The 11,628-nt window shown below is 43.8% G+C and overlaps 1 protein-coding gene across 1 annotated transcript in view; it reads right to left on the reverse strand.

Annotated features, from left to right (window-relative positions):
- Nucleotides 1-6,678, reverse strand: part of CEP350 (centrosomal protein 350) — a 160,679-nt gene extending 154,001 nt beyond the window's left edge. Inside the window, 1 exon segment of the mRNA XM_008166589.4 lies at nucleotides 6,450-6,678. The gene's annotated coding sequence lies outside the window, so the exon portion shown is untranslated.
- Between the last annotated feature and the right edge of the window lie 4,950 nt (nucleotides 6,679-11,628).

Consider the following 11,628-nt stretch of genomic DNA (forward strand, 5'->3'; position numbering starts at 1 on the left):
TATACAATCAGTTGCCAAAAATCAAATTCTGTAAATTCGGAGTAATCCCATAGTGTAGACATACCCATAGCCTTGAAGAAAGTTAAGGTTCAAACTGGCTCGCTTAGTGTGGCTCAGCCAGTTGAAACTTGGGGGGGGGGGAATTGTCTACCATCCTGTGCATCAGAATCTAAGGTTTCATTTAAAAAAAAAAATCTCTATCAGAAAGACTGATCAGCTGAGGAATGATCATCAAAGGAAGATCTGCATAATCAATGGGTGTCTCATTTTTTCACCTGAAGTTTGCAGAGCTTGGTTTGTAGGCAAAGTATCTGAGAATGCCACTCCTTTTCTTTTTCCAATTCAATCCCAACAAAAAGGTGGAGAAAGAAAGGCTATGGATAACTCACTCAAGTATGGTGGCCCAGGTAAAGTACCACCTAGCAATAGCTAGCATTGAACCACAGTGGTTCTACGAGCTAAGTTCTCTCTCTCTCACACACACACAGCTAAATACAATTAAAATACCTTAAAATTATTTACCAAAGGTTGCGTAAAGAGGAACATTTGATGTGGTCTGATTCAGGCACAAGCTTAATATTCCTACACCTGCCAAGTATGACAAGAAAGTATTAACTGAAAAGGGAAGTGCAGAGGCAATAACTTATAACCTCGGGCTTTGAACATTCAATGCTACGAAGCACAGCCCACACTGCCTCCAACAGAAATAGCTGTAAGGATAGTCTAGAACCTTGCCAAGCAAGTGCCTGGGTTCCAAGTGAAGGAATACACAGAGACCCTCAAAGAAAAATTACTGTTTATTCATACCCAATGAGGAAGAGTTGTTGTAATAACGGCCTAATTGTAAGCTCATCTATAAACAATGAATGAAAGTTCATAAATTGTCACAATGTCCTGTTATATAAAATTGTTCAAGAAAGACTGAATTAATTTAAACAGAAAGGGCTTTACTGATCCCATTCAAGGACTGTGTTAAGACTATAACTGGTAAACCAGAGATGAAGAGGACCGGAAATGAATGAACCAAAAATTAATGTGTTGAAACTGGACCTATTGGTGGATAAAAAAATGAGAAGATGGACTATTCCACCCTACACTCCCTTACAAAGAAAATACTTTTTGGAAAAATTAGCAGAAGCAGCTGCTTTCTACTAACAACCATTGCAGTGAGCTTTATCATCCTGGCTGCCACACCTACTGTCTCCTGGGACCCCCAGAACTTCTTCATCCCGATCCTCAAAGATGTACTGACCAGACGGGGGCAGAGAGTGAGCCAGATAACATCGCCAGCTCCAGCTAAATCCCAAATATTATCTGGGATGTGAGACTTTGTCCCCCACAGATCCCCCCAATTAGGTCTCTCTCCTTTTTCCTTCCGCCTAATAAAAGTCCGGTTTAGCTGATCAAGACTGCGTATTCTGCAATACTGCCGTGTGATCAGAGAGGCAGCTATGCCCAAATGCAATGCCCTAAAACTCCAATGCTGGTACAAGTATGCCAGGTCTCAGGCCATGTCTACACTTACCATGGACAGATTTTGCTACGATCGCTGCAGCGGGGATCAATTTAGTGGGTCTAGTGAAGACCTAAATTCCCTCTAAGCCGTGCGGCTGCCTATTAGGCCCCAGGGCTGCAGTAGAGAGAGAGGCCTCTCCCCCACCGCAGACCTGCTGTGGCCGGGGGAGAGGCACCCCTCCCCGCCAGCCCCAGCACGGACCTGCCGTGGCCGCGGGTGAGGCGCCCCTCCCCGCTGGCCCCAGGGTGGACCTGCCCCGGACTTGCCATTGCCGAGGGAGAGGAGCCCCTCCCTTGGCCCAGCCCAGGCACACCGGAGCTGCCGCAGCCAGGGAGAGGCACCTCTCCTCCTGCCCCAAGCTGCTGTGGATAGAGAGGGCTGAGGAGAGTCCTTTTTCCCACCGCAGCCCCGGGGCAGCCCGCACCCAAACCACACACCCCCAGCCAGAGTCCTCACACCCCCCCTGCACCCCAGCCCTCTGCCCCAGTCTTGAGCCCCCTCCTACACTCCAAACCCCTCGGCGCCACCCCCACCACATTAATTTTGTTATCTGCACCAATATGAAGGTGATATGTCACATATGACCTCCATATTGATGCACACAACAAAATTCATTCCACACATGAACGTAAAAAATTAGAGGGAACACTAGCTGAAGACCCACTAAAGTGACCGCAGAGCACTCTCCAGTCGACTCCAATACTCCACTGGAACGAGAGGAGTCAAGTAAGTCGACGGGAAAGTGTCTTCCGTCAACGCAGCGCAGTGTAGACACCGCATTAAGTTGAGCTAAGCTACATCGACTCTAGCTATGTTATTCACGAGCTGGAGTAGCATAACTTAAGTCGACTTACCCCAGTAGCGTAGACAAGGCCTCAGAGTGGCTGACAAGACAGTGTGCTCTGCCTGTGTTTTTCCAGCAATGAGGATGCAAGTGATAGTCAACCCCAGAGACAGAAGCTGCATTTTCCATCTTTGCTGTTCTTTTCTTTTCCTATTTATGTGTTTGTCTTGTTTTGTCTTCTAGGAAACAGGATCAGACTTTAACAACAAAAGCTGCAGCAGCACCACCAGCCCATTCCAACTAACTTCTCCTTTCCCCACAAAGGACAAGTTATCATCATCTTTAATACCACACAAGAGACAGTCAAACAAGGGGTTTTTTTTTCCCTTTAAAGACTGTCTCCAGTTAAGGGAAAGGGAACAATGGATATTTTTAAAATGAAAGCCTAATTTAATGTTTTACATTTCAAAACCTGTAATTGTTTTCCCCTTCTTCTTTGTATCTTTAAGAAAACGTTAAAAGGATTTTTAACGCTGTTTGCACCATGGTATTAAGCATGCTGAAGTATCTGTATACCAAACCCATAACCCGGATTAACACTATTTAATGGTGGACAGTGACTGGCTTATGTTAACACCTTTGACTCTGGGCCCATATATTCCACCTACATTAATACAACAGAATATCAGTAAGAAACAGACATTCAGAAAACTAAGATGTTGAACACTGTTTTCAGTCACAGTGTATCAGAAGCTTTCCCCAAAAATCCCAAAGCACATGACTGATTTTAGCACAGTGAATTTAGGCTGTCATGTACATAGAGCTCAAAATAATAGAACTTGGAAACTATGCTTTTCTTTCATGGATAATTTATCTTCTACTGTACCATCTTGATAGCGAGCATTATCTGCTATACCACCTTTATGGCTAGTGTCTGCACCCTGGAAAGAAAATGCCACTTTTATCTACAGCAATAAAGAACCTAGAAATCTTCCCAAGACTTGACCATACAGTTCCTGGCATTACAAATCTTCTTCCTCCACTCATTAGGAATTTGACATTTGCTGGATTTTCATTCATGAGAGTTGTTCCTTTTAAATAGATACAGACATCAACTTAAAAAAGGAATCACACCTCTGTCTGATTGATTTTTACCTACTATTATTACATGTATCATGTAATATTAATAATTGAAGATTAGAGGAAAAAAACTTCCATTTTTGCCATTTGTTTACTTTTTGTATTTGACAGCACTTTGGTTGAAATCTTGAACCCCCTGAAGTCAATGGAAATTTTGCCATTGACTTACATGGGATCAGGATTTCACCCTCTGTTATTAGTCAGTTTCAATTGACCTGGTATAGTCAATGAGTTAAACTAGTTTCCCATTTTGTTTGTGGTTCTTTCACACAAGTCTTTCAACCAAATACCGTACCTGATTCTGCAAACTTGTGCCTGTGAGTAACCTTACTCACTTAACTAGTCCCACTGAAGTCACACTAGACAGAATTCATCAGAATATTTCAAGTTTGTAACACCTGTACAACTTGCACACTCTTATGGCCATGAGTAACTTTACTCATACGGATCCCAATTCAGCAAAGTACTTCAGCACATGCCTAACGTCTTGTCTGCACTAGGAGAGTTTTGCCAGTATGGTTATACCTGTACTGTTAACCACAGGCGCCAACTTTTCCCGGTGCTGGTGGGTGCTCGACCCCCCCCTGCCCTCACCCCCTGCCCCGCCTCCTCCTGGCCCAGCCCCAGCCCCATTCCAACCCCCTCCCCAAAGTCCCCCCCCAACTCCGCCTCCTCCCTGACCCTATTGGACCCCTTCCCCAAATCCCCACCCCAGCCCCACCTCTTCCCCAAGCGCACCGCCGCGTTCCCCCTTCTCCCCACTCCCTCCCAGCGGCAAGCACTGAGAGCTAGGGGGAGAAGCGGGGAAGGCGCACTCAGGGGAGGAGGCGACCTGGGGCGGGGCGGGGAGCTGCCAGTGGGCTCCAGCCCCGGAGCACCCACGGAGTCGGCGCCTATGCTGTTAACTGGCAAAACCCATCTACCGTGGACAGTTATACCAATATAGTTTATGTCAGTTCAAACCAATATAAGCTATACTAGTGTAACTGTGTCCATACTAGGGCTTATACTGACAGTAGCTGGTAAGATATGTTGGTAAAGTAGTCACACCTCTAAGTGACATGGCTATACCAATATAAAAGTGTAGACAAAGTCTAATTTTAAGTACATTAGTAATCCTACTGACTTCAGCTGGTACTATTCTGATGCTTAAAGTTAGGCTTAAGAACATGGGCTTAAAAACATTGCTTCATTTGAGCCAAGAATGGTCCCATTAAAATCAATGGTATATTCATGTGAGTAATCCGATTCATGGGCGTGAGACAAACGAATATTCTTGAGAATTCTTAAAAAAAATTTAAATTGTATTCAAAAGACACAGTATACCTTTGTTTTAATAGCATCTCTCTTTGCTCCAAAAAGTTTACTGTGTTAGTGTGGACACACCATTAATGACATCATTTTAGTAATGAAACTGTTTTAGTGACAAAGATTGTATGAAGCAGCTAGTTGTCTCACTTGCCCTTATAACAGGTTAGCGTGTCCACACAATATCACAGTTTGACAGAAACATTTAACTGAATCCACACACAGTGTGCCTTACAAAGTTGGATGCACCAGTACATTCTGGGACTCTTAAGGCACAGTATCTATCCCAGATTGCCCAGAATTTTTGCTAACAGCAGAATTTTTAGCCATTTTTCAGATGAAAGGTATTGCATTATGGTGTAAACTGAAAGAGAACCATAAAGTAAAACTGAACAGTCTAGATGTAGATCTGCACAAATTCAACCACACATTGAAATAAAAATCTATATTTCCAGGCACTACAGGGCTCATCTACGCAAGAAAGTTTACCTGCTTTAATTATATTAGTATAGTTAAAGTAGGATAATTCCCCGCCACAACTGTGGATGCAGTTATTATACCAGTATAACTTATTTCCTTAGGCCTCGTCTACACTGCCACTTTACAGCCCTGAAACTTTCCCACTCAGGGGTGTGAAAAAAAATCCCACCCTGAGTGATGCAAGTTTCAGCACTGTAAAGTGGTAGTATAGACAGTGCACCAGTAGCTACTCCCTTGGTTGGGGTGGCTTTTTTACGACTACACGGTGCTTTATCGCTGGTAGTGAAGACATACCCTCACAGAAATGGAAGTAAGCTATACCAGTATAACTAAACCCACATTAGGGGTTGTACTTGTATAATGATATTAGTTTTCAAAAAAAAGTATCACAACCCAAAATGACAGTCACACCAGTACAAAATCTGTGTAAAGATCAGGCCACAAACAAATTGCTTAACCAAAGTTTGTAAAATGCTTGCTGTGTTATGAGTGGATGCAAGGTGTACATACAGATATTGTACATTCAAAGCATTCCAACACTTTTGTAGACAAGTGAGGACAAGGCTATGAAAGTCAATCCCTCACCAAATTTACGTTTGGTATTTTAAAACAAGGTTTTACAAGCCTAATGTTAACACAAGGGGTGTGTGTGACTTTTTAAAATAGATACATTTAAAATGAAAAGTGGCTGCGAACATTCAACAGCGTTCAGCACCCAGATGTCATGCCCGAGCATGGGAAGCAGAAAGGGAAGTGGGCTAGGAAGAGCCGTGATCGACGCGAACCCAGTTTCATTTTCCAAGCGGAGCAGAAGCAGAGTAGCCAGCCCCTAGACACAGCTGAGCGAGGCAGTTGGGTCAGGCTTTGCTAACGGCGGCATTATCAGCCCGGCAGAAGCGCCGCTGGCTAGTGCAGGGCATGGCCCTACAGGAAGGTCTCTTTAAATAGGGAATGACAGCACGGCCCGGAGCCAGGGCTGCCCAGCGCTATGGAGACTCGGGGGCGGAGGTCCAGTGGGTCTGGCAGCGCTGGGGACGAGTCACGGCCCGGACACCGGCCCTACGGGGGATGGAGCCCCGGGGCCCGACCCCAGGGCGTCCCACCCCCGGGGCTCCACCTCGCCCCAGGAGCCCAGGCAGCCGCGAGGCAGGGCAGGGCAGGGCCCGGCTGAGGACGGACGACAGGCCGCTGCCAGCCGCTCTCCCCCTTCAGGCTCCTCACCTGAGAGTCGCCGCCGCCGCCTCCCACCCCGGGGGCAGCTCCCAACGCATCCTGTGGGGGTTGGGGGCCCCAGTGGAGTTAGCAGCAGCCCCTCGCTTTGCTCCTCCACGGACGGCTGCGTCCCACCCTGGGCCCGGCACGGGCTCAGTCACCTCAGGGGAGCTCGCCGGTCGCCATTACCGGCCAACGACTGACACGGAGCAGCGGCGGCAGCGGCGCGGGGCAGGGCGGGAACAGCCGGCCACGCCTCGCGAGAACGGCCTAATATCTGACCTTCCAAACATGGCGGCACCCCTAAGCATTCCTGCCCCAAACTATACTTCGGCCATATTGGGTGTGGCACAGCTTCCTGCATACATCAGGGTGCACCTGCCTCAGCTGCGATGTAATACTCGGGCACTGGCAGCTCAGCTTTAGATCTGACAGAAGGCAGGGCTGCCCTTTGGAGGGACAACAGCTGAGCAGGGAAGGAGAGGAAAGATTCCCCACAAAACGTGCTCCAAGATTGGCAATGGTTTGAATAGAACCTCAGCACCTGGAACCAAATATTTCTCCTGCCCTTTGTAAGGAATGTAGGGCTGGGGAGCACCCCTACAGCTAAGGTTTGAGACACAGAGTTTAAGACCTGGAGGACGTCTATTGCAGAGCTGGTGTGGTGTGTATCTTAACCCTGGAATGGCTGGTTTTCAGGAGTTTAAGTTTAGATGTATTCAGTGTTTTGGAACGAGACACTATGTTAAGGAAGTTTTGGGGCAGTGAATCCAAAAGTAGCTCCACAAAAGTAGTGTAGGCTCCTAACCTCCATTAAAATCAATGAAAAGGGCCTTACCAAATTCACAATCCATTTTGTTCAATTTCACAGTCTTCACATTTTAAAATCTGAAATGTCATGGTGTTGTAACTGTAGGGGTCCTGACCCAAACAGCAGTTGTGTGGTGGGGGCAGGGAGAGGTGATGTCACGATATTGCCACCCTTATTTCTATGGTAATACTGGTGGGATGCTGTCTTCAGAGCTGAACAGCTGGCCAGCAGCTGCTACTCTCCAGTCACCCAGCTCTGAAGGTAGCGCAGAAGTAAGGGTAGCAATAGTTTGATCCCCTACAATAACCTTGCAAACCCCCCTCCCCCACAGCCCACTTTTGGGGGAGGATCCCCACTTTGAGAAATGCTGGTCTCCCACGTGAAATCATGGTCTTTTGTGTACTTTTACCCTGTACTCAGAGGTGAAAGTAAGCCGGTATGATTCAGTAGAGCCGTGCCGGACTGGACCGGCTTCCACAGCAGTGATTTAAAGGGCCCAGGGCTCCAGCCGCTGTGAGGAGCCCCGGGCCCTTTAAATCCCCACCAGAGCTCCAGCAGCCAGGCTCGGGCAGGGATTTAAAGAGCCCGGTGCTCCTGTCGCCTCTGCAGCTGGTAGCTCCAGGGTGACTTAAAGGCCTCAGGACCTTTTAAATCTTGAAAGGCCCCGCCTCTTCCGGTTGAGGCCCCGCCCCCGCTCAGGACTCTGACGTACCGGTAAGTCCTTTAAGTTACTTTCACCCCTGCCTGTACTATACAGATTTCACAGGGAAGACCAGATTTCACCATCCATGACATGTTTTTCACAGCAGGGCCCTATCAATGAATCTGAGCTACACCACCACTTAAATGCAGCCAACACTGTTGTGTAAGGGCAGCAGCTCATGCCTAGCACAACTCAAATGGGAGGATTGCAACCAATGGCATCAGAGGTAACACTCCTGCTCTTACACAAATCTTAATGGGGTCTTTGGGTGGTATAGGCTAGTCAGTTTTTCAAATAAGGACATTATTTTAGATCTATTACCCTAAACCTGTTTCCCCCCTCCCACTATGATTTACTCTTTTAAAAAAAAGAAACAAAATATTTAGGATTATTCCCCATGGTTTTATTTCCCCCTTTTTCCTCTTCCCTTTTCGGTGCAAAAATCAAACTAAGGAAGAAACCAGGAAAAATCAAAAATTAAAAAAACTAAGTTATTTAAATATTTTCCATTTCAAAAGCGATGTGCAATTTTTTGAATGAGTGAAAATTTGTTTTCAAAACCCACAGAACAGAAGTTACTTCAAAATTTAGTTTATAATTTCTCCACCACTTTTTGACCAGCTCTAGTTTTTACATAAATGGCTATCAGAGTGAAAGAACAATTTGCTCTGTAAAGGCCCATCCAAATGTTATACAGACAGAATCTGAGCTACACCACCACTTAAATGCAGCCAACATCTATTTGGCCTGAAACTCAATCTATTTCTGACGCCTGAATAAATGGTGCAGGGTTAATAAACCTGGGGTTGCAAGAAGTCTACATATGTCAAATCTTTGAACCTGCCTCCTTACTTCAGAACAGGGAGTTATTTTTTCAACTTGTGTAGCTACTAAAAAAAAAAAAAAAAAATTATTCTTATAAGAACCACTCAATTAAAAAAAAGATTAATTAAAAAGTGACTGTCTCACTGAGACCCAGAACATAAGGTTTAGGCAAATAACAGGAAAAAAAATGTATAAAAGTATGAGTGCAGATGTTTACACTTTTTTTTTAATTTTAATTAAATTTGTTTAAAGAAATTTAAAGTTAATTCTAAGTGAAAAATGTAGCAAACAAGCAGCTTAAATAAATACAATGAAAACTGAAGTTTATTAAAAGTGAAATAACTTAAGTTTCATTAAAAATGCAGGGAAGGGGAAATGTTTAGGATATCATTTTTATAATGCCGCTAATACTTCTGTACCTTGCAGGATTTTTCTCCCCCTCTTCATAGGTACATTATAAAAAGAGAACTGTATTTTAAAAGCAGGCATGTGATGTCATGCAGCTATAGAATCATAGAAATGTAGGGCTGGAAAGGACCTCAAGTGGTCATCTAGTCCAGCCCCCTGTCCTAAGGCAACACAGATAAGTATTACAGGAACAGTCACTTTCTTTTAACATTGAAGAAGGAAAGTCATTAGAAAAGAAAAACAGCATTATTCCTAAAGAGCCAATTGTATATGTACATGCATGTGGGCACATGCCTGCTTCATTTATGGGCTTCTACCTACAACTTTATCCACTTCTATCATGCTACTTGCTTAAAGAAACAGTATGTCACCTAATTTGAAAAATGAGACCTCCTCATTTCAAATCCATTCTTGATCAACACAGAGGCAGAAATCTCAGAAGAGTTTTACTTTCAGTTTTAAAAGTTAATAGTATACTATTCAGCATAATCTCATGTGTAACTCCAATAGGTATTTTTATTGCTTGACACATCAGGATCAAAGTGCATGAGTCGAAAGTTTTTTGCTTTGTTAAGCATCCTTGATTCTCAGAATAAATTATAGTCATCATGCGGATGCTAATCTTTTCAGGGGTTGTGTGTGTGTGGGGGGGGGGGGTGTTTTTAGTTCATCAGAATATTTTAACATGGGCAAAACATTTTTCCCTAGCCTCACTCTGAGATGCAACTGAACCATATTGGCTGAAATTTTCCAAACAAATTCAGCCCACTACTGAGAACCAGCATGGAATATTTCAGCCCAAACAGCTGATGTTTGACAAAGTTATAAGTAACTGGAATCCGAGGTCTTATAAGATGATGTGTTGGGCAACCTTAATAGGCAGTGACACAAGCCCTGCCTCTAATACATGCAAAAGACCCCCAACATTATGTTAAAAGAACATTAAGATTGCAAAGCCAAGCACTCAGTACTTTGAAAGTGTTAGAATTAAAGGCTGCCCATTCAACATTCTGTTCCCTCCTGCATACGTAGTATGATAGTCTTTAATTACATGATTGTGTACTGTATTTTCCATATGACCCTGCCTCATTCAGTGCATAGCATGGGCTTCAGGGTGTTTGAAATGTTCACACCAACTGACATCTCTATCTTAAAATTTAAAAGATTTTAAAATTATATGCGTCTGTTTTGCCAGAGGAGAAAAAAATCCCTGCCAACAAAGACAAAACAGATATCTCTAGTGGGGAAAAGGAGCACGATCAGTGATTAATTCCCTCCTGACTCCTGAGAAAGGTAGCCCAAGCACCAAAGTGACTATTATTTGTATTACCAAAGTGCTAAACAGCTGTAGCCATAGACCAAGACCTCTTAACTCATATTGTATCCCATATAGTTACCTACTGTTTGCTTAAATCTATTGCTTAATAGTACTTGACTGGCAGATCTCTTCACCTATTCATCACTTTCTGTAACATATTGCCTCAAATTGTCTTTGAACTTAGCATTTTATTTTACTTATTAGCAGTTAATTTAGTTCCTCACTCTTCCCTCGTTCTCCAGACAAATAGGGTGCATTAGAATTTACACTGAATATGAAAGTCACTAATTTAGCTTCTTTATTTTCAGTCATTATAGAAAATTAAGAAGCAAGATCCCCCCCTGCCCCAACTTTGCTTCCACATTATTCCCATATTCTCAAAATGTCAAGACTTTTCTATGTAACAATGGAATTCAATTATAATTCTTGCACAAAATCTTAAATCAAATGATCAAAGAATATAATGCTTCCAGAGTCAGCTTTCATGTAAAAAAACAAATAATCTGAGACAGCATAATACCTGATAAATTAAGGAAATTTAAATTCTCTTGTGAAAATTAAGCTCTTTTCAATTAAATTTGCTAAAATTATTAGCCTTTTAGAGACAAAGTAAATCCTTTACCTGGAAACAGCCATGGCTAACAGAGAAAGGAAGAAACGAGTGCACTCAATTCCAATACAGTTTTGATGAACTGGTAACAGAACTAGGCAGCATTATTGAATATATTGCAGCAGTGCAGCCCAAGTGCTAGAAAGCAGTGGCCGGGAGTGGAGGATTAAACAAAGAAGCACCATCTCATTTTACACTGTGCTGACTATTGCAGCTTTTAACACCCAGGCTGTGGAAAGTTTTCCACTCCATAGTACCCTTGCACACCCCTTCTAAAAATAGAGAGGGGCAACTGGCTATTGTGCCTGAAAGACGACCCAGTAGATTTCCTCCCCCTCCCCCTTTCTTTGACTGACATGCTTCCTTAAAGTCATCCAGGAATTTTGGAAAGGGTTCTCTCCACCTGTTGAACATGGACTGGGTTGTGCAAGCATTCAATTATAAATCCAGCTGCCAAAACCCAACAGTAAAAACAGGGCACAAGACAACTGTGAAATGGTGCAAAACTAGTTG

This window comes from Chrysemys picta, chromosome 8 (genome assembly GCF_011386835.1).
Source record: "Chrysemys picta bellii isolate R12L10 chromosome 8, ASM1138683v2, whole genome shotgun sequence".
Classification (NCBI taxonomy): Eukaryota; Metazoa; Chordata; order Testudines; family Emydidae; genus Chrysemys; species Chrysemys picta.